General features: G+C 38.0%; 1 protein-coding gene across 2 annotated transcripts in view; it reads right to left on the bottom strand.

The window, feature by feature from the left end:
- ddr2a (discoidin domain receptor tyrosine kinase 2a) overlaps window positions 1–21,606 on the bottom strand; it is a 153,221-nt gene that overhangs the window by 67,852 nt on the left and 63,763 nt on the right. The window lies entirely within an intron of this gene.

Genomic DNA, 21,606 nt, shown 5'->3' with positions numbered 1-21,606 from the left:
TACTCCCACCTAGTCCCACTTACTTGCACTCAGCCCATAACCCTCCATTCCTTTCCTGTCCATATACCTATCCAATTTTACTTTAAATGACAAAATCGAACCTGCCTCTACCACCTCTACTGGAAGCTTGTTCCACACAGCTACCACTCTGAGAAAAGAAGTTCCCCTTCATGTTACCCCTAAACTTTTGCCCCTTAACTCTCAACTCATGTCCTCTTGTTTGAATCTCCCCTACTCTCAATAGAAAAAGCCTATCCATGCCAACTCTATCTATCCCCTTCATAATCTTAGATACCTCTATCAAGTCCCCCCTCAACCTTCTACACTCCAAAGAATAAAGACTTAAACTTGTGGTGGGCAGAAAGTCCTGTTTTTATGCTGTCTGACTAAAAGCAAAAATATTCAGTCTGAATAAGAAATATGCCACAATTAGTTAAAAATACCAAACAGTAATCTAGACCAGACTTTTTTCTTGAAAAAAAAGTTAACACGTGTTTGTGTTTTCCTAGAACTAGATTAGTCCTTATTACTTGCAGTTTATAGCATAGTGGCTAGTATCAAGCATGAATGAAGTACTAGATTTCATGCATTCTTAGTAGGTCCCAATTAAGTAATCTTGATGTGTAATTATAACAGTGAAGCAGGGAAAAGCATAGGAAGGAGTGCATAGTTCCCTGAAAGTGGCTTCACCATGGGACTGTGATGAACTTTTTGACACACTGGCCTTCATCAGTTAGGGCATTGAGTATAGAAGTTGGGGTGAAATCCTGCAGTTGTAAAACATTGTCAAGGCCATATTTGGAATATTGTGTTCAAATTCTGTTACCCTGCTACAGGAAATATGCCATTAACCTTGAAAGAGTGCAGAGAAGATCTATGAGGATATTGCCAGGGGTTGAGAAATGAGTTATGGAGAGAGGTTGAGCTGCTGTTCCACTGGAGTGTAGGAGAATGAGGGCAATCTTAAAGAGATGTATCAAGTTATGAAGGCCATAGATAAGGTCACTGCTCACTCGTTTTTCCTAGGTAAAAAAGGTACCTTTTCAAGGTAAGAAGGGAGAGATTTAAAAGGAATCCGAGAGGTAACGTTTTCTCACAGCAGTTGGCTTGTTTGTGAGGATGTAGTTCAGGCAGGTACATTAAATGCATCCAAAATACACCTAGATAGGAAACATACCAAAGAGGACATCTTAGATGGGAATATGGTTGGTATGCACCAATTAGGCCAAAGAGACTATGTTTGTTATATGGCTCTATGACTAAACAGCAACTTGATGGTGACTGGGTCATCTGTTTTAGAAATGTTTGAAAACAAAATGTTAGCTAGCAGACTCAGACAAAAAGCATCTGTTTCTTCAGTGTAACACCATGGCTTTACTTGTATCCAAATAAGAGGACTGACAGGACCTTGGCTTAACTCCTCACCCAAAAGGTTAACCCTTCTAAGCGCCAGAGGATCAATTTTACTGCAGTTGGTGAAGAGAAACACGAACCCTTCTGACTCAATAGAGGAAAGTCCCACAGATGTCAGCTGTACTTCAGATCACATAGATACTTCATTGCAGTACAGTGATGGATGATGCAACATTGTACAATACTGTTTAAAAAAAATTTTTTACTGTAATTTTGCATTCTCCCTTTCCACTATATTGGAAAACAATGGAAAATTAAGCATTTCACCAATTAATGTCTAAAATCAGTAAAAGGAAATTGCTATGGCAACTCTTATAAGAGTTGCAGTTGCTTTAGGTCTTTTCAGCATGTTTTGTTTATATGCTTTTGCATTTCCCCTTTCTTGATCTGTCTCCATCTCTGAAGGCAAGCTGTCTATTAACATCTTTTATAAACCTACCGATTCCCACAGCTATCTTGTCTATACCGTGACCATAAAAATGCTATTTCCTTTTCTCAGTTCCTTTGTCTACACCGCGTTTGTTCCCAGGATGAGGCTTTCCTTTCCGGGGAAAAGATGTCCTCCTTCAGGGAGTGGGTATTCCCTTTATCCACCATTGATGCTGCACACTCCCGCATCTCCTCCATCTCCCGAACATCCGCACTCATCCCATCTTCCTGTTGCCTTAAGAGGAATAGCATTCCTCTTGTCCTCATCTACCACCCAATCAGCCTCTGCATCCAACACATCATCCTCCATAACTTCCGCCACCTTCAAAGTGATTCTACAAGAAATGACGCTTTCACTTTCCCCCCACACTGAGCTTTCTGAAGGGATTACTCCTTCTGTAATTCAATTGTCCATTTGTCCGTCCCCACTAATCTCCCTCATGGCACATATCCCTACAAGTGAGAGAAATACCACACCTCACCATTCACCTCTTCCTTCACCTCCATTCAGGGAATCAAATGGTCCTTCCAGGTGAGGTAACACTCCACCTGTGAATTTGTTGGTGTCATCTATAATATCCAGTTCTCCCAATATGGCTGCCTATACATTGGAGAGACCCCGACATAAACACAAACCCCCATTTCAATTCTTGCATGTTGGTCCAAGGCCCCCTCCTCTCCTAGAGGAGGCCACTCTCTGGGGGGAGGAGCAACACCTTATTCCATTTGGTAGCCTCCCATGCAAATTTTTCTTCTGGTAATCTCTCTTTTTTGCATTTTTCCCTCCTCCTTCCTTCGCTCTTCTTCCATTCCCCTTACTGGCCTCTTGCCTCTTCTCACCTGCCTATCACCTCCCCGGGTTCCCTCTTCCTCTTCTTTCCCCCATGGTCCACTTCTCTCCCATCAGATTCCTTTTCCAACCCTTTACCACTCACCTGGCTTCATCTATCACCTTCCAGCTAGCCTTCTTCTCTTCCCCTGCTTTTGTATTCTGTTGTCTATCTCCCTTCCTTTCCAGTCCTGTTGAAGTTCCTCAGCCCGAAATGTTGACTATTCCTTTCCATAGATGCTGTCTGGCCTGCTAAGTTCCTCCAGTATTTTGGTGCTCTGGATTTTCAGCATCTGCAGGATCTTCTGTTTATGATTTGCTGTTGAAGTTACTTTCTTTTATAATTTGAAAACAAACTGGAACCCATTTCGGCCGTCATTAATTTATAAAGCTTTGACCTTGCAGAGGATATTCAGAAATGGATTCTCAGTCACAAAAACCACAGGTGTCAGAACTATATTCACAGGGCTGCATCTATACATCTGATCTGCACATTTGCTAGGAACTGTGTCCAGGTTTGCCACACATCACTGTGTGAAGCAGTCTAAGTGAATTTTGCAGTTCTGAAACAAATAATTTAACTGTGAATAATACCAATTTAGGTGAATAATACCAAGTTCTTGGTCCATTCAACAGTTAAGGTTGTGGGATGAAGGAACCTTATACACCCCCCCCCCCCCCCACCACCTAGAGGAAGATTTGTAAGGGGAAGCCTGGTAACCAAAATTCCTTCTCTAAAAATACTATAATTTGACTATACTCATGTTAATCACAAAATAAGATATCTAACTATTAATTTTGCTCATAACTGCCTCAATATAATAGTGACCCACAGATCTCAGACTATTCTTAATCATAAGTGGGTATAACCACAAGGTTAACTTGCTACCCAATCCAATAGTAGAGCAATGTTCTGTATTTGCATTATGCACAAGGAAATGACACTGCACAAGTTTGATTCAAGGCTGTTTGCTTATGATGCATTATATACTTCTATTCTGTGGAAAAGGGGTAATTACAGGCATGAATGTGCCTCCAGGAAACGATGGTAATCTAAAGTCTCGCGGAGGATGCAAAAGCAAGCAAAACTGGACAAAATATGATGACCGATCTGCTCTGAGAACTTGGCTTCTGAGATAGAGTAGAATGGTGAGGTTTCATTTGGTTCAACATCTACCCGTTTTTACTCCTTTGGTTTTAATAAGAACTTTAAAATGGGATCCAAATTCACTATCATTCAGTCAACACCTTACTATGAAACTTGGAAGACATTGGAAGTCAAATACCAATCAAAGTCTGTCTAATGTCACTTAAGTAGAGAAGACCAGGTATCAACTATTTGAGTAATGCTGCCACTGCTCCACTTCAGCAAGGAAGATCTTTGTCTTGTTGAAAGACAATGCCTGGTTTGGCAAAAGTGCCTCAAGAGCCAAGCTTAATCTTATTATTCTTGTTCAGGGTCTGAAAGAGTTAAGAGTTTCAACAGTTACTCTGTCTGGAAGCTTTGATAAAGACCATAAACATTTCTAATTTTCCGCTCGGTATTGCTGCCCCTCACCTCTTAACTTCCCACTGAGATGGGTCTAATGTTTAATGTGGGGATACTATTCAACCCATGTTGCCTTCACTCCATAATGAATATGCTTCATCGGCAGTTACCTTTCTGTAGTAAATGGACCTCATTTGAATATGTGCACATTCAGAGATCACACTGCCAACCCTTTGAAGCATGAGCCATCATTTAACATGTGCATAAAAGGCCCTCCATCAGTCTGCCCCTGTATACAACATCACCCTTTGACAATGCCAAGAAAACAATTGACAGCACCCTCACCAGAGTGATCCTTCTCTTCCTTTCCGGGACACAAATTACTTACAAATGCTTCAAAGTCCTGGAGAGGTAAAACTGAACAATCCTCCAAACTGCACTGACACAGTAAGCAAATGCTCCAGGCCAACATCTCCATCACTGACACCCAAACTGCACTCAGTCAAGATACAGGCCACATCCCTCGCACAGACTTCCAAAATGGGCACTCTCCTCCAAGTTCCATCACTTCAAGAGTGTTAGGCTGGCAGAAGATTCAAGTGGCCAAAAAAAACCCCCACATTTTTTAAAAAGCGTCATTCCCACCAGCATATAGGAACCCTTGCCCACAACCACTCAGCCGCGTTCAAGATAGCATTGAGAACCAGAGCCCCATTGATGGGAACACAGAAACCCTGCCTAGCAAGGGAAAGGATATGCCACCTCCCAGACTGTTCCCAGATTTGCCCCTTCAGGATCCTCCTACTCTACCTGTGGCTGAATCTGTAGGCCCCACACTGGCCACTTCGGAACACATGAAACAGGAGTGGAAGCAAGTCATCCTTGATGTTGAGGGAGAAAAAGCAGCTTCATTCTTCACTTAGCCCATGTGTTAATGTTACTGCAAACCTCGGAGAATATATAGTTATGAAATGCCATTCTGAGTCTGCCTGGCGTCACTAATTCAAAACAGACCCATGTAGCAATGTATTCCATTAATATTGGCATTGCTCTGCTGAGGAAAGAGGTTCTTTAGTCTATAAAGCATTGCCTGGGATACAAAAGTTCCTACATAGCCATACACAATCTCATTATTTTTGTTGAGGGTCAGATGTACTAGCGAGAAGCTTCAACATTTGTTTAAACTGGGAGTTGAGGGGGTGGAGCTCAATTCTAATCTGCAATGAATCACACGTGCTGTTTGAATATCCAGGATGAAAGTGAGGAAAAAATAATATTCCTCCGCTCCAAGTTTCAGATTTTTTTTGTTCACTTGGCACACACATGGCAGAATACTAAAAGGATAATCAGAGAATCAGTATACAATCTATTTGATCATGAGCAACTGAAGCTTGAAAGATTTGGTGCTTTTGTCAAGGGCTCATCAAGATAAACAGTATTTGTGGGAGAATGGAAGCTGTTTCTACTGCTACTTGTGGTAGGGCCTCCCTCAACCCTTAATGTAATAGGAACCAACAACAAAGCCATCTTTTATTTTGTAATTTGTGCCTTATATTTTTCCAAAATATTTATTCAGCTTACTCAAATGGAAGCACTAGGCAATCTTTTAAAATTATAAGCTATTGGTCAGAGCTTACAACACTTGGCCTGAGCTTACAACACTTGGCCTAAAGCGAGCTTCTGCTGTCATTTTCTCACCTAATTCTTCCTTGCCACTTACAAAGAGCCCATCCAACTTGGATATTTATATTGGGTGAATAAGCAATTCTCTGTATGGACAATGGTTTGACAATCAGAATCAAACAAAACAGGCATGGATGGACCATGAACTTCGCCACAGACTGAGCTCGCTCCCTCTTTGACAAACACTAACAAAAAAGAGAGATGATCACTGCTGTTTGAAGCCTCTGCAAGAAGCTATGTACAGTAGCTTATATGGCATTATTTAACATACTATTTGGCACAAATTGTATTACGGTAATTCCTCCAAAACAATGCAAATCCCCATTTCATTTTGATATAAGGAACTGCATTTCTAGTGCACAGCAACAGGAAAAATGGATTGTACCCATGCCCTTGAATTACGAGCCGATGTGCACCTGGTACAGTTAGAGAGTCATGGAAATAATTGGAAAAGTTTATTTTCACTTTTGGAATTTTACTGTAACAGTCAATAATAGCAGTGATACTGAACAAAAGTGGTTTATTAAGAACTTTCATTGTGTGCACCAATTGCATAGATATTTCAAAGTGAGTAACAGCATTCCCCTGCCCACCCTCCAAAAGTAGAGAAAGGGACCTAATCTGGAGAAGAAAGCCACAATCAAAATAGATTAGCAGCTTGATTAAAACAACTTATTGAATGGAATAAGGAAATCAACACATAAAAGCCCCCATTCTAGTATCCCTAAAACATTACATAAAGCATTACATTGGTCTGAAGAATCTTTCAACTTTTCTCCCTGTACCACTTATTTTAATTAATCTTCCAAACTCTTCCCAATAAATTTTAATGCTGTTTTGGGTAACCAAATAGGTGAATTAGTTTGAAAAGATAGTTGTAACAATGGATGGTGATAGTGGTTAGTATAGAAAATACCCTGCAATTTCTAACCATTTTTCTTGCAATTATTTGAAGTTTGTAACCTTCATTATGTTGTAGAATAGCATAATCACAGAGGACAGAAAGAAGTCTTTGTCCCATTAAGTCCATTCTGGCCATCAAACAGCCATTTACATTATTCAACTATAATTTTTGATAGTTCAAACATTTTTTTTTAAAAATTGGGATACAACACTTCGAGCCACACTGCTCCGCAATCCCCTGATTTAATCCTAGCCAAATCATGTGACAACTTACAATGACCAATTAACCTATCAACCAGCATGTCTTTGGACTGTGGGAGAAAACCAGAAAACCTGGAAGAAACCCATGCCATTTCCCAAAATGCTGAAGATCTTAAGATTTTCCAGGCACATGTTGAAGATCTTAAGAAATAGCTGGGATTCTCCCTAGTGTCCTGATCAATGCACCTCATTGCCAATAGCAGCAAAAATAATCTACTCTGAATAGCTGGAGAAATTTACTGTCCAATTTACAAGCAAAATCCCACAAACTACAATGAGTTAACAAACACACAATTTTTGGGTTGTAATATATGGCAAGTGAAATTTTGGTCAGAGCATTAGGAAGCTCCTTTTTACCCCCCCCCCCCCCCCCCCGGTACACTTACCCAAAAAAATCAAAATAATGGCTTAAAGATTAAACATGAGATTGTGGAGATGCAAGTCAGGGAGAATCTATGGAGTGGAGTAAACAGTCCACCCCCACTTCCCCTTTCTATAGGGGTTGCTTTCTACGTGACTCCATTGTTCACTCATCCCTCTCCACTGATCTCACTCCTGACCCTTATCCCTGTAAAGCAATAAATCTTTTGTCTAAATATTTATGTCAAATTTCAAAGACAGTGAAGCCTTTCCTCTCCATTGCAATTGGTATGCTACCTTTACATTTAAGGCACTGACCTGTGCTCTGCTCCACGGTCTTTACTCCAAGAATCAGATCCATAAAACAGCAGCTTCTCCCTGAATTGGCATGAATATTCCAATTCCCATACCAGCTGTAACTGGCAGATGTCGGCTGATGCTTCACCTCAGTGATTTGTCCTAGACCCTCAGTGCACTCATTCTGTGAGATGTTGAAACAAGGTGACAAGCAAAACAACCCTTATCCTTACCTAGGAAGGCTTTGGTTATTGTGGCAGCGATTGAAAGATTATTTTTTAATCTGAACCCTATCTTCAATGATCTGAAGAAATTGGAATAAATGAACAACTTTCCACTAGTACCTACCAAATCCTACCGCTGTGTTTAGCTCTTATATCGGCAATATATGGGTTAATATTTGCTACATGTGCCACATGAAGATAGCTTGGAATACAAATTCTCTGGCACCAACTCTTGGCTACAATGATGATCTGCCAGCTGTGTGAATAAGCCTGATGGTTTACTGAAAATCATGTCCTTTATTACCCATATTTGTGTTTCAAAATGATCATCTTTCATAATAGAAGTTTATAAGATCACAAGATGAACAGTCAGCCATTATCTTTTTCCCCTGGGGTTGAAATTACTAACACTAGATCAAGATTGCTTAATGTCATTTCCAGCACACAAGTGCAAAGGAGAACAATTGTGACTCCAGATCTGATGCAAAACAAAAAAACCCATAAGATAAAGAACACAATAAATGTAAATAAGATAGCTTATATACTGCACACAGATTAATTGCACGTCTATAAAATGATGCTAGGGTCAGGAGTGTCTGTACACAAGGTGACTTGGCAGGAAATTATAAAGTAGTGGCTGCTGGGGGAGTGGGTTAGTGGGCGGTGGTGTTGATCAGCCTTACTGCTGGGGAAGACAACTATGTTGAGTTTTGGGGTCCTGGCATAGATGCCATAGTGTCTAAGGCATTTAAGAGGCCTTTAGGCACAAACACCAAAGTCAGAGGGCATGCTGAGCTGGAGTGGTTCAAAGGGAGGTGTGTGATGCAAGTGATTTTTTAAAAAAATATACAGAAGGTGGGTGCCTAGAAGACACTCCCAGGACTGGCAGTGGAGGCAGCTACAGCTGAGGCTTTTAAGCATCTCTGAATCTGATCGGCACAGAACAGGCAGAGAATGGAGGGATATGGACATTGTGTAGGCAAAAGGAATTAGTTTAGACATTTAATTACTAGTTTAATTAACCTGGCACAGTATCATGGGCCAAAGACCTGTTCCTGCACTGTACTATGTTCCAAGTTCTATTATTGTTGATAATATACAGGGGTCATTCTATCATGTAGGCTGCTGAGCACAGCTCACGAGTTGGTTTGGTCTTCGGTTATATGCCAAATAATATACAATTACTTTTATAGTAGATAACTTCTCAAATACAATCATGTTGCTTCATACTCGGCCTCAAAATATATTTCAACTACCTTAATAAATTGTGAATAAACCCACTTTATAAACTGAACATTAACAAAATATTAAGTGTGCCAAAAATGGGAAGCCAGAAGCTACATTTGCTGAGTGAAAAAAAGGTTATTAGCTAGACCAAAGAACTTATGCTGGTGTGAGAATGTTAGAAACTGACAGCTATCTCAAACATCTCAGTTCTAAGACAATTGACCTAAAATATTAACTGTTCTGTGAAGTAGAGATGGCTTTGGCATTTTTCATTCTACTTGTGTGCTTATAAAATTGCTTAATCTTCTTTGCAGAATTGTTTATCAACTCCGATGAATGAAAGGATTGAAAACATCAATGCTTTTATTCTTTTCTGTACAGATGCCTCACCAAAAATCCAGGAAACTTCTGCTTGAAGAATGGATTAAAATTGCCTCAAAATGCATGTCGAGGAGAAATGAGCTCTTAGTTTGGCTGTTGTGGAACGCTGGCGTTAGACATTCCGATCACGTGAACAATTGGGCAAAAATATTACAATGTTTTCCCAAAACACTGCACTTGCACTTAGCAACCCATTTTTGTAAGTGCCAATTTTCTGTGAATTCCATCAGTTCCTCTACAACTTTGTGTTTGGATGGAAATCTTGAAACATTAATCTCACTTCTACATCTGAATAGCCAAAGTTTTAAAAAAAAAAAAACACATCAAGTGTGATTAAAATTCATTCAATATTTTAATTATATTTTAAACTGCATTTTGTTGTAATTCAAGCAACTTATTCTAACTCTTACCCTGATGTTCTTCAGTCAATTCTGCGAGGGAAGAATTCGACTTGAACACAGATGTTAGTGTTGTACACATGGATATTTTTGTATTCAGTATCAATATCAAATGTAGAGCAGCTATATCAACAGTAACTCTCAATGTTAAAACTCTGCTGTTTTAGCCAACACTTCAGGACTACGCCAATGGAAATTTCATCTCCTGTTCAAGTTGAATTGTTTATTTCCAAGTGACACTGCAAATTTTGTGCCCTTTTTTCCAGGAATTAGTTTTAACTTTCAAACTGGGCTGAGGCTGTCAACTCTAAGCGGAGGACCACCAGAGGAAAGAAAAAAAAAAACAACAACTAACTCAATCCATAGGAAATCAGACTCAGTATTAGTCCAATTTACTCTGAGCTCTCAAGCAGAACATTTTATTATCATTTGGACATACTGGACAATCTTATTTTAAAAAGTAAAATAAATTTTACAGTTCTTGGCAACATAAACATTTATCTCTTTCAGAAGTGCTGAGAATTTGGAAGCCAAAAATAAAAAATTGAACATTTTTAAAGTGTATTTTATGTTCCAAATCTGTTGGTAAAGAAAAATGTTGTTAGAATCCTGCCAATACATCAAGGCGGTGGTCTTAGAATTTGCTGACAAAACCGGTTAAAGTGAGCTGAATTACAAAGATACATGTTATTCTGCAATAGAATTCATGGATAGGATGGCAAACCGCATAACTGAAGAAACAGCACAGCATGGTGAATTAGATGCAAGAAATCGGAAAGAGTACCATAACGCCTGGCCTTGACGTTAATGGTTACTGTTACATTTTTGACATTGCAAATAGTGAATGAGTGAAGTATCCTGTAGTTTATTGGATAAATGGATTATATTTTGCAGGACTGAGTACAAGAAGACTGCAGCAAACTTGGAACCACTTTCTTTCAGTGGGCTCACCAGGGTATGAAGCTGTACTGGACGATGCACTGGTTGAACCAAAGCAACCACACTGGTGTCCTTTACTCAAAGTTGGAATATAATAACTCGCGATGGTGAATCAGGGTGGAACGGATTGTGAGAAAACATGCTGCAGGGACACAAATGTGGAAACGTGAGTGATGGGATTGCTCTGAAAGCTAGCATAGGTTCGAAGTCCTGAATGGCCTCCATCTATAGAGTCATAAAGTAATACAGCACAGAAGCAGGCCTTTTGTCCCAATTCATCCACACCAACCAGGATACCAAGCTAAGCTAGTTCCAGTTAAGACCACAAGACAACAAGACACAGCAGCAGAATTAGGCCATTTGGCCCATCGAGTTTCCTCTGCCATTCAATCTTGGCTGATCCTTCCTCCCCTCCTCAGCTCCACTCCCTGGCCTTCTCCCCGTAACCTTTGATGCCATGTCCAATCAAGAACCTTTCAAGCTCTTCCTTAAATACATCCAACAACCTGGCCTCCATAGCTGCCCATGGTAATAAATTCCACAAATACACCACCCTCTGGCTAAAGAAATTTCTCTGCATCTGTTTTAAGTCCTGAGGCTGTGCCCTTTTGTCCTAGACTCCCCCACCATGGGAAACATCCTTTCCACATCTACTCTGTCTAGGCCTTTCAACGCTTGAAAGGTTTCAATAAAATCCCCTCTCATCCTTCAGAGGAAAATATTCCTCGTAGGATAACTTCCATTCCCAAATCATCCTTGTGAACATCCTCTGAACCCTCTCCAATGCCAGCACATCATTACTTAGATGAGGAGCCCAAAACTGTTCACAATACTCAAGGTGAGGCCTCATCAGTGCCTTATAAAGCCTCAGCATCACATCCCGGCTACTCCATACTGTAAGGGAATATGAGCATATAATTAGGAATGCAACACTGGAAAGGAAAAAGTGACAGCAATTCTGAGGCACATTTTATATTTCTGCGACAGTATTATGAAATTAGAAGCTTTTGTAGGAGTGCTTGAAATTATTTTTGACTAATTTTTTTTTAAACCTGCCAGCAAAACTAGGCGAAGAGTAAAAGAGCAATAATTCTTGCAGAAAATACTTACTTACTCCATCCACCTCCCCACATAATCAGTCCATGTCACTATTCTTTTGGAGTGTTCAGCCTGTATGCATGCATCTCCTTCTCTCCAAATAATATTATTTGCAAACTGAATAATAAGCATTGGTTAAAAAAAATGAAAGATTTAATTTATTTATTGAGATACAGCATGGAATAGTGTGCTCAGCAATCCCCCAATTTAATCCTAGCCCAATCTTGGGACAATTTACAATGACCAATTAACCCACCAACCAGTAGGTACTGTGGAAGGAAACCAGAGCACCCAGGGGAAACTCACACGGTTACTGGAAGAACGTGCAAGCTCCTTAATGTCAGTGGTGGGAATTGAACCTGTGTCGTTGGTACTATAAAGCGCTGTACTAACCACTATACTTATCATATGCAAGGCAGATGAGCATGTGTAATAACCTTTTCCTACACTTGCATAGAATTGTAGCATTTAAAAAATAGCTTTCAAGACTGGAATAAAACTAGCATGTTATTTCACAGTATGTCTGAGAAGCAAGAGAGATTAAATGATAACTTGCATCCAGGTATTGAGTCAGGTGTAGGATAGTTCTTCTTGACAGAAAACAGATTAACAGACAGACAGACATACTTTATTGATCCCGAGGGAAATTAGGTTTCGTTACAGTTGCACCAACCAAGAATAGTGTAGAAATATAGCAATATAAAACCACAAATAATTAAATAATAAGCAAATTATGCCAAGTGGAAATAAGTCTAGGACCAGCCTATTGGCTCAGTGTCTGACACTCCGAGGGAGGAGTTGTAAAGTTTGATGGCCACAGGCAGGAATGACTTCCTATGACGCTCCGTGTTGCATCTCGGTGGAATGGATCATCAGTCTGAGAAGGATGATACTATGATCAGTGACAATTGTGGCCTATGGTGAGTGGTAACAAGAGAGATGGAGGTGAAAGTGATGGCACTGTGGGTAATGGCAATGACGAATGGTTGGGTGTGATAATGCTGGTGACGGTGGATGCACTAATGCTGAAATTCATACAATTCACAATCGGCCTGCTGACAGAGTAATATATGGGATATCTTTTGAGCAATGCAGTATACAAGGAACAATGGCCACTCTCCATGAAAACTACAAGGGACAGGAAATTCACTGCCACAAATAACAGTGGCATGGATGCTCTGTTTTAATAGCAAAGGGCTTTGCAACCGCTCACAAAAGACAAAGTCAGTTCTACAGATTGATCTTGGAACAGCTAGCTCTAAAATATCAGGCAGCTGATAAGATGAGCCATTCTTCATGAGATCTGTGCACTTCAAAGATAATGGAAAGAAAAAAAGTGATCAAAGGGCTCAAGTAGTTAACAAGTCTCATGTTACCTCCTCACATGACCTTTGATTAACTGGTCTTTATTTCATTTTCCTGTGTGAAATTAAGCAGTTACAAAAATAAGACTTACCCAAAGTATCTGTGAACTACAAGTTTTTGACTTGGGGGTGGGGGGGGGGGGGAGGAGAAACAGAATGCTAGAAGTACTCAACAAATCAGGCAACATCTGTAGAAAGGGAAGCAGAACTATCGTTGGAGGTTGATGGCTTTTCAGAAGAAAAGATAATCAATCTGCATGTTTACAAATAGTAACTTATTATTCAAGGAGGAAATAACTAAGGCAATGTCTGCTAAACAGCTGTGGACATCACAGAAAAGTTTCCAGTGTTTAATTGAAGAGAAATATACAAGCCAAGAAACCGAAAACTTCTCAATTGTATATTTATTAATAGAAGCTGCCCAACAAAGATTAAATAATTTGACTGATTAAAACATTAAAAAGATACATCATGCAGCAAAGGTATTCACTGACTTCACTAAATATATTCCAGGCTGAAACAAACCAGGTTTGAATGGCAATTGAAAGTGTCTGAATAGCATCTGTAGCAAGAGCGTTCAAAGTGTTTGGAATGAGCAGAATAAGACAGTGAATAGCCTCATCATTTCAATCCAGTACCTGTACTGTAACATACATCATGACTTTGAAATAGTGTGAGAAGTATTTCAAAATGACTACACAACTGTGATACAACTTAATCTCTATTATTGCTCTATCTTCAAATCACCAAATTGAATATGCCTCTAAAAATTATTCAAAACTTCAGTCAATTAATACAAATACTAAGGAAATATTATGTTATGTTTCCTGTTGTTGCTAATGGAATAAACACCTTCACAGTAACACTAATGTTAATCCAAGGCAATTAATTCTTTACTACCAAATCTTTCCAACCTCTCTTGCCATTTTACTTTCTCATTCCTTTTGTCCCAGGTCAATTGGGCATGATTTATGACATCATAACCTACCTCCAGTCCCTTCCTGAACCTAATTTGAGGCTGATCTGAAAAGGTCAGACTGAAACATGGCAGTGGGGTCCATGCTTAGAGTGTCAATGTGACTGGGCCCAGGTCCCTAGTACAAGGAACAACCCAGTGTTTGGACAATTTAAACGCTGGGCCAGGTGGATTGAAAAGGCAGGATGTCAGGACAAGAGGCAAGGGTTGTTCTGGTTCTGCTCACTGCTCTGCAGTGTTTGCTCAGCTCCGCACTGAACTGGAGGTTGAGGCTGAAGCCTGCTCAGTGTTTCATGTCCAAGGGCTCCGTGACTCTTACACATGTCTGTGCTGAACTGAGGCCTTGTCTGGACTCCACAATGAATTGAATTGTCTTTCGTTCTCACATCCTTCACATACACAAGTAAAAAAAATCTTTGTTACATCTCCATCTGAATGTGCAAATTATAGTAATTTCTAATAAATAGTATGTACAGTAAGATCTACAACAAAACAGCCAACATAGCTTAGAAGTGCGATTGTGTCAGTGTGAATTAATCAGACTGATTGCCTGGTGGAAGAAGCTGTCCTGGAGCCTGTTGACCTTAAACCTGCGGTATCATTTCCCAGATGGTAGCAACTGGAACAATTTGTGGTTGGGATGACTTGGGCCCTTTTTACACATTTGCCATTGTAAATGTCTTGAATAGTGGAAAGTCACATCCACAAGTGCACTGGGCAGTCCGCACCACTCTCTGCGATTGAGGGAAGTACAGTTCCCATAGCAGGCAGTGAAGCAGCCAGTCAGGATGCTCTCAATTGTGCTCCTGTAGAAAGTCATTAGGATTTGGGCACTCATGCCAAACTTCAACCATCTGAGGTGAAAGAGGCCCTGTTGTGCTTTTTTCACCACCTAGCCAGTATATACAGACCAAGTGAAGTCCTCGGTGATGTTTATGCCGAGGAACTTTAAGCTGTTCACCCTCTCAAGCCCAGATCCATAGATGTCAACAGGGGTTAGCCTGTCTCCATTCCTCCTGTAATCCACAACCAGCTCCTTTATTTTTGTGATATTGAGGGAGAGGTAGTTTTCTTGACACCACTGTGTCAGGGTGATGACTTCTTCTGTTGTTATCTGAGACAAGGTCAATCAATGTAGTATCATCAGCAAATTTAATTAGCAGGTTGGAACTGTGGGTGGCAACACAGTCATGGGTATACAGAGAGTAGAGGGGGTTTAGGACACATAGGGCTCCTGTGTTAAGGGTCAGAGGGGCAGAGGTGAGGACGTCCACTCTTACCACCTGCCAGTGTTGGTAGGCAAATTGTAGGGGGTCCAGTGTGGGGAAGAAGCATGCTGCAGATGTAGTCTCAAGGCATTTGCTTATTGAGGCAAGTGTGACAGGATAGCAGTTGCTTAGACATGTTCCCTTGGCCTTTTTAGGTACAGGGATATGGTGGATGTTTTGAAGCAGGAAGGCTATCTACACGGGGAGAGATTACAAACATCTGCAAACACACCAGCCAGTTGTGCCACGCACATTCCAAGTACCCGCCCTGGGATGCCGCCCGGTCCCGCAGCCTCACGGCTACCCACATCGAAAACACCTGCGCACTTCAGCCTCAGGGATGGCCAAGGTGCAGGTCTCATCGGCGGCTCTCCTCGGGGGCTCAGCGTTGACGACATTGAACTGAGCGTAAAAAAAGATTCAGCTCATCTGGGAGAGACGCAGCGATGTTGGCAGCACCACTGCGTTTAGCTTTCATGTCTGTGATGGTGCACAGACAAGTTTATATGGCTCTGTGCTGAACTGAGGCAGCGCCCTGTTCTGAGCTTTCAGTTTATGTATTTTCTGAATGTTACTTTGATTGTTTGCATGATTTGTTTCCCCCCTCTCTGAACATTGGGTGTTTGACTTTTTTTATAAAAGGGTTCTTTCGGGTTTCTTTGTTTTGGCGTTGTCATAAGACGAATCTCAAGGTTCTATGATGTATACATACTTTGAGAAATGTACTTTGAACTTTGATCATAAGAGGAAAATAAACTGTATATCAGAGATCATTATGGTTGAGACTAGTCCAGTTCTGTCACTGTGGTGAACTGATGGCATCATGATCTCCAAATCAGATTGGGAGTCTAGATCTCCTCTGTAAATTTTTAGCAGACAATCACTTTGGTACAGTGTTGGGAGTGCAATAGTACAGAAGATGATATCTTTTGGTCAAGCTGATAAAGTGAAGCTCTGGCAGCTCTCCATGGACAATTAAAGATCATAGTTTAAAGTTCAATGGTTTAAAATTTTCAGCTCACAAAATAGAAGAAATATGATGCATAATTTAACTGTGCCCCTTTAATGTAATAAATGGGGCATATGGACTTGATGCTGGCTGCTGACTAAAATCATTGTGGGGGCAATTGCATTGTCCATTGGTTAATCCCGTCATCAGGATGCTAAAAAGATGAATGGCAAAAAAAACCCCACAAATTTATATAGAAGAAAGAAGGAAAAAGAACCCCATCTAACTGAGAAAAAAACCCATTAACTACCAAAAAAAACCCATTAGAAATCAACCCCCGGAAGCAATACGTTTAACCATCATCTAGATATATAGAAAAAATTTCATCAATCGCCAGTTCACATTTTTTTTTTTTTATAAAGGATAATAAAATTGGAAGGAAACCATATAGAATAATTCAAATTAAATGGTAATACTTGGCAAAAGAACCCCATCTTCTCTCAAAATCAAATCGAGGTTCAAAAGTTCTACATCTAATTTTTTCCAAGCTGAGACATAACATTACTTGAGAAAACCATTCAATTAATGTAGGGGAAGAGATATCTTTCCATTTTAATAAAATAGCACTTCTTGCCAACAATGTAACAAATGCAATTACATGTTGATCTGAAGATGAAATACCCTGAATATGATGTGGAACTATTCCAAATAGAACAGTTAATCTATTAGGTTGTAAATTAATTTTCAAAGCTTTAGAGATTGTAGAAAGTAAAGATTTCCAAAACAGTTTTAATGAAGAACATGACCAGAACACGTGACAAAGTAGCTACTTCAGTTTTCCATCACAATAATTATCTACACTAGGAAATATTTTAGATAGTCTCTCCTTTGTTAAGTAATAATGATGGACAATTTTAAATTGAATTAGACAATGAATGGCACATATAGGAGAATTTACATTTTTCAAAATTCAAATCCAATCTTCATTCACGAAGGTCATATTAAGTTCTCTCCCAATCTTGTTTAATCATTAGTGATAGGTTCTCTTTCTGTTAAAAGAGTAAATTACAAATTCTGCTAATGGAACCTTTCACTAAGGGATTCAATTTCAAAATGGTATCCAACAAATCAGATTCTTGTAAGTATGGAAACTTAGGTAAATATTGTTGTAAAAAAATGTCTAACCTGAAAATATTGCAAAAAATGTGTATGAGCAAGAGAGCATTTATTAACTCTTCAAAAGTCATCAATCGACCATTATAAAATAAATCTGTAAAAAACAGATCCCTTTATTTTTCCATAGGAGAAAAATGGGGTCGGTTATTGAAGGTTTAAATGAAAAGTTTCGATATAAAAAAAAACTAGACAACTTAAAATGTTTAAAATTTTAAAAAATTATGAAACTGAACCCAAATCTGTAAAGATTGTTTAATAACCGGGTAAAATTTTAAATGTGGAATTTTAGAGAGCTGTAAAGGTAATGGAGCTCCTAATATTGAAGTTAAATGAAATTGTTTAACAGCTTTTAATTCCAAATCAACCCAAAGTGGTTTTTGGCTCTTATCGAGCCAGTATAACCAAAAACATAATTGTCTAATATTTACAGACCAATAATAGTCTTAAATTAGGAAGTGTAGGTCCACCATCTTTTTTGGGTTTTTGTAAATGGTACTTATTAATTCTTGGTCTCTTCTTGTTCCAAATAAAGGAAGAAATAAGAGAGTCAATTTGATCAAAAACTTTTAGTTAAAAAGATAGGTATATTTTGGAAAATATATAAAAATCTAGGTAAAAATCATCATTTTTACAGCATGGATGCGACCTATTAAAGAAAGAGTAAGTGGATTCCATCTAGAAAATAGTAATTTCATGGAGTCTACTGGAGGAACTATATTGGCTTTATAAAGATCTTTATATTTTTTAGTAATTATAATACCTAAATATCTAAATGTATTAACAATTCTAAAAGGAATATCATTATATGTACTAACAGGAACATTTAATGGAAACAATTCACTTTTATTCAAATTAAGGTTATATCCTGAAAAATTTCCAAAATCTTTGTGTTTCCAAAAGATTAGGAATTGATTTCTCAAGATTCAAAATAAAAATCAAAAGATTATCTGCATAAAGAGAAATCTTATGTATGGTTCCATTTATAGAAATACCATAAATGTTTTTGGCCTCCCATAATGTTATAGCTAAAGGCTCCAATACAAGATTAAGTAATAAAGGGCTTAATGGACATCCCTGTCTAGTATCACGAGAATGTGAAAAGACCTATAATTGTTAGTAATGACCATCGCAATAGAGTTCTTATAGATCATTTGAATCCATCTATTAAAATTATTACCAAAGCCAAATTTTTCTAATACTTTGAACAAGTATGGCCACTCAACTCTATCAAATGCCTTTTCTGCATCGAGAGATAACACATTGAAGTTGCTTAGATAATGGTGAATAAATAATATTCATCAATCTCCGAACATTAGAGAAAGAGTAACGGCCTTTAATAAAGCCTGTCTGGTCCATAGAGATAATTTTAATTAAAATATTTTCCAAGCGGTTAGCCATTATTTTAGAAAGAATTTTTGCATCCACATTTAATAGCAAAATAGGTCTATATGATGAACATTCAACAGGGTCTTTATCTTTTTTAAGAATTAAGGAAATAGATCTTCATAAAAAGGTAAATTACCCTTCTCAAAGGATTCATGAAACATTTCCGAAAGATACGGAGAAAGTAATCTTTCAAATTTTTTGAAAAATCCCAACGAATAACCATCAAGTCCGGGAGCTTTACTTGATTGCATTGATAAAATAGCTTTCTGAACTTCATGCTCGGTAATTGGAGCATCAAGCATCTGTTGATCTTCATCAGAAATTTGTGGAAATTTAATCTTACGTAAAAAAAACTTCCATTTTGGAGGAATCTGCAGGAAATTGAGATCTATAAAGATCAGAATAAAAATCTTGAAAAGCATTATTAATATCCTCAGTTACTTACTATATCTCCATTGTTTTTATGAATCTTTAAAATTTGTCTTTTAGCTCTAACTCTTATTATTTTTATCCCCAGAGATATAAAATTGACTTTTCAATTTAAGCAAATATCCTTCAATAGGGTATGTTAGTAATAAGTGATACCGTGATTGTAGTTCTACTCTTCTTTTAAATGAAGCAACATTTGGAGAGATTGCATTAATGTTATCCAGTTCTTTAATTTGTTTAGAAGTTTTATCCAATTCCATTCTTATTTGTTTCTTCAATTTAGCTATATACGATATAATTTGACCACATAAATAAGCTTTCAATGTATCCCAAATTAATAACTTGGAGACGTTTCCCATATTATTAAAGAGAAAAAAACTCTTTTATCTGAGTTTCAATAAACTTAACAAATTCTGCACTTTGTAATAAATGTTCCGGAAAACGCCAAAATGGTCTGGTAGAAACAACATCTTTCAATTCAAATATTAAATTTAAGGGAGCATGATCAGAAACAGCAATCGCATCATATTCACATTTCTGAACATTACATAAAAGTCGAGGATCGACTATAGAATAGTCAATTCTCGAATATTTATTATGAACATGTGAGAAAAAGGAATATTCTCTATCATTAGGATGCATATGCCTCCAGATCTCAATTAAACCATAATCAATTAAAAAGGAATTAATAAGTGTTGCAGAACGGTTAGGAAGTTGATGTATGGATGATGACATCCATTAAAGGATTAAGCAAGTATTAAAATCACCACCCATTAATAACATATTCATTTAAAACAGGTAATAGAGCAAAAATGGCTTTAAGAAATGAGGGATCATCAACATTTGGTCCATAAATATCAACCAAAACCATTTTCTTATTACAAATTATTCCTTTAACAATTAAAAAATCTACCATTAATATCAGCTATAATATTCGCCTGACTGAAAGGAATATTAGAATTGATTAAAATAGAGACACCTCTAGTTTTACTTGAGAAACTTGCATGAAATAAAGGGCCTTTCCAAAATTTAAAAACAAACAAAACAATTTTTATCACATAACCTGATACGCGTCTCTTGAGCAAAAATTATATCAGGCTGGAATCGATTTATAACCTTAAATGTATCCTTATGCTTAATAGGGTGATTCCAACCACGAGCATTCCAAATTAAAACATTTAACTGTTTAGATGTCATCATTAAACTTTGTATCTAAAAAAAAGTAGTTTGACGCATGTCAGGATAAAGTGATCGAAAATGGCGGAGATGAACAACAATAAAAATAATTAGCGTATGCTCCGGGATTCCATAATGAGGATAAAAGAAAAAAAAAAAACACCCAACCTACAAAGCCCAGAAACCAGTTGATATCAATCGACGCAAGCCCCAAGAAAAGCATAGATGCGAATACAGCTTCGCCTAGCTGAGTAAAAAAAAATAAAAAAAGTAATCTCCATCTCCCTCTATCGAATATAAATCTCACTTCAGTCAACATATATCTCAGTATAATTAACTTGGAAGGATAGTGTTTTTCTTGTGAAAGCAAATAAACTTCAATTTGAAAGTAACCTTCATAATATTAGATAAGGGAAGAAAAACACATCCAAAACAATTCTTGGAATATTTTCACAAAAGAAAAACAATAGCCATCTTTAAATTGTCGAATCTGTCTTTAAAACACAAGGAAATCCAAATAATAACTTTAAAACAAAATCTTCAATAAAGCATATGGAATAAAAAAACAATTGATTCATTTAAATACTCCAAAAAAAAGTTCTAGATGGTTCAAACTTAACTACAGCCTATCAACAGTTCTCACACTATATCTTCTAAAGTTGAAACCCTCCAAACATCTTTTTCAAAAATAAAAATACATTTTAAAATAAAGACTTTCTGTGACCATCAAATCTTCCAATTTTATCAGTCTTTACACCGCGAGACACTCAAACCATTATAAGTCATTTAACTTCAGGCTTCAAATTTGTTGTCATTGAAATATTTGCACAGAAGAAAAAAATCGCTATCTTTAAATTGTCCAGTCTTTCTTTGAAACGTAAGAAAATCTAGAAAATTACAAAAGAAACTTCACAAAAGCATACGAAACAAAAAAAGTTGGTACATTTAGAT

This window comes from Hemitrygon akajei, chromosome 12 (assembly GCF_048418815.1).
Source record: "Hemitrygon akajei chromosome 12, sHemAka1.3, whole genome shotgun sequence".
Classification (NCBI taxonomy): domain Eukaryota; kingdom Metazoa; phylum Chordata; class Chondrichthyes; order Myliobatiformes; family Dasyatidae; genus Hemitrygon; species Hemitrygon akajei.
Note: the sequence above shows the minus strand (reverse complement) of the source record. Positions and strands in the feature narration are given on the sequence as shown.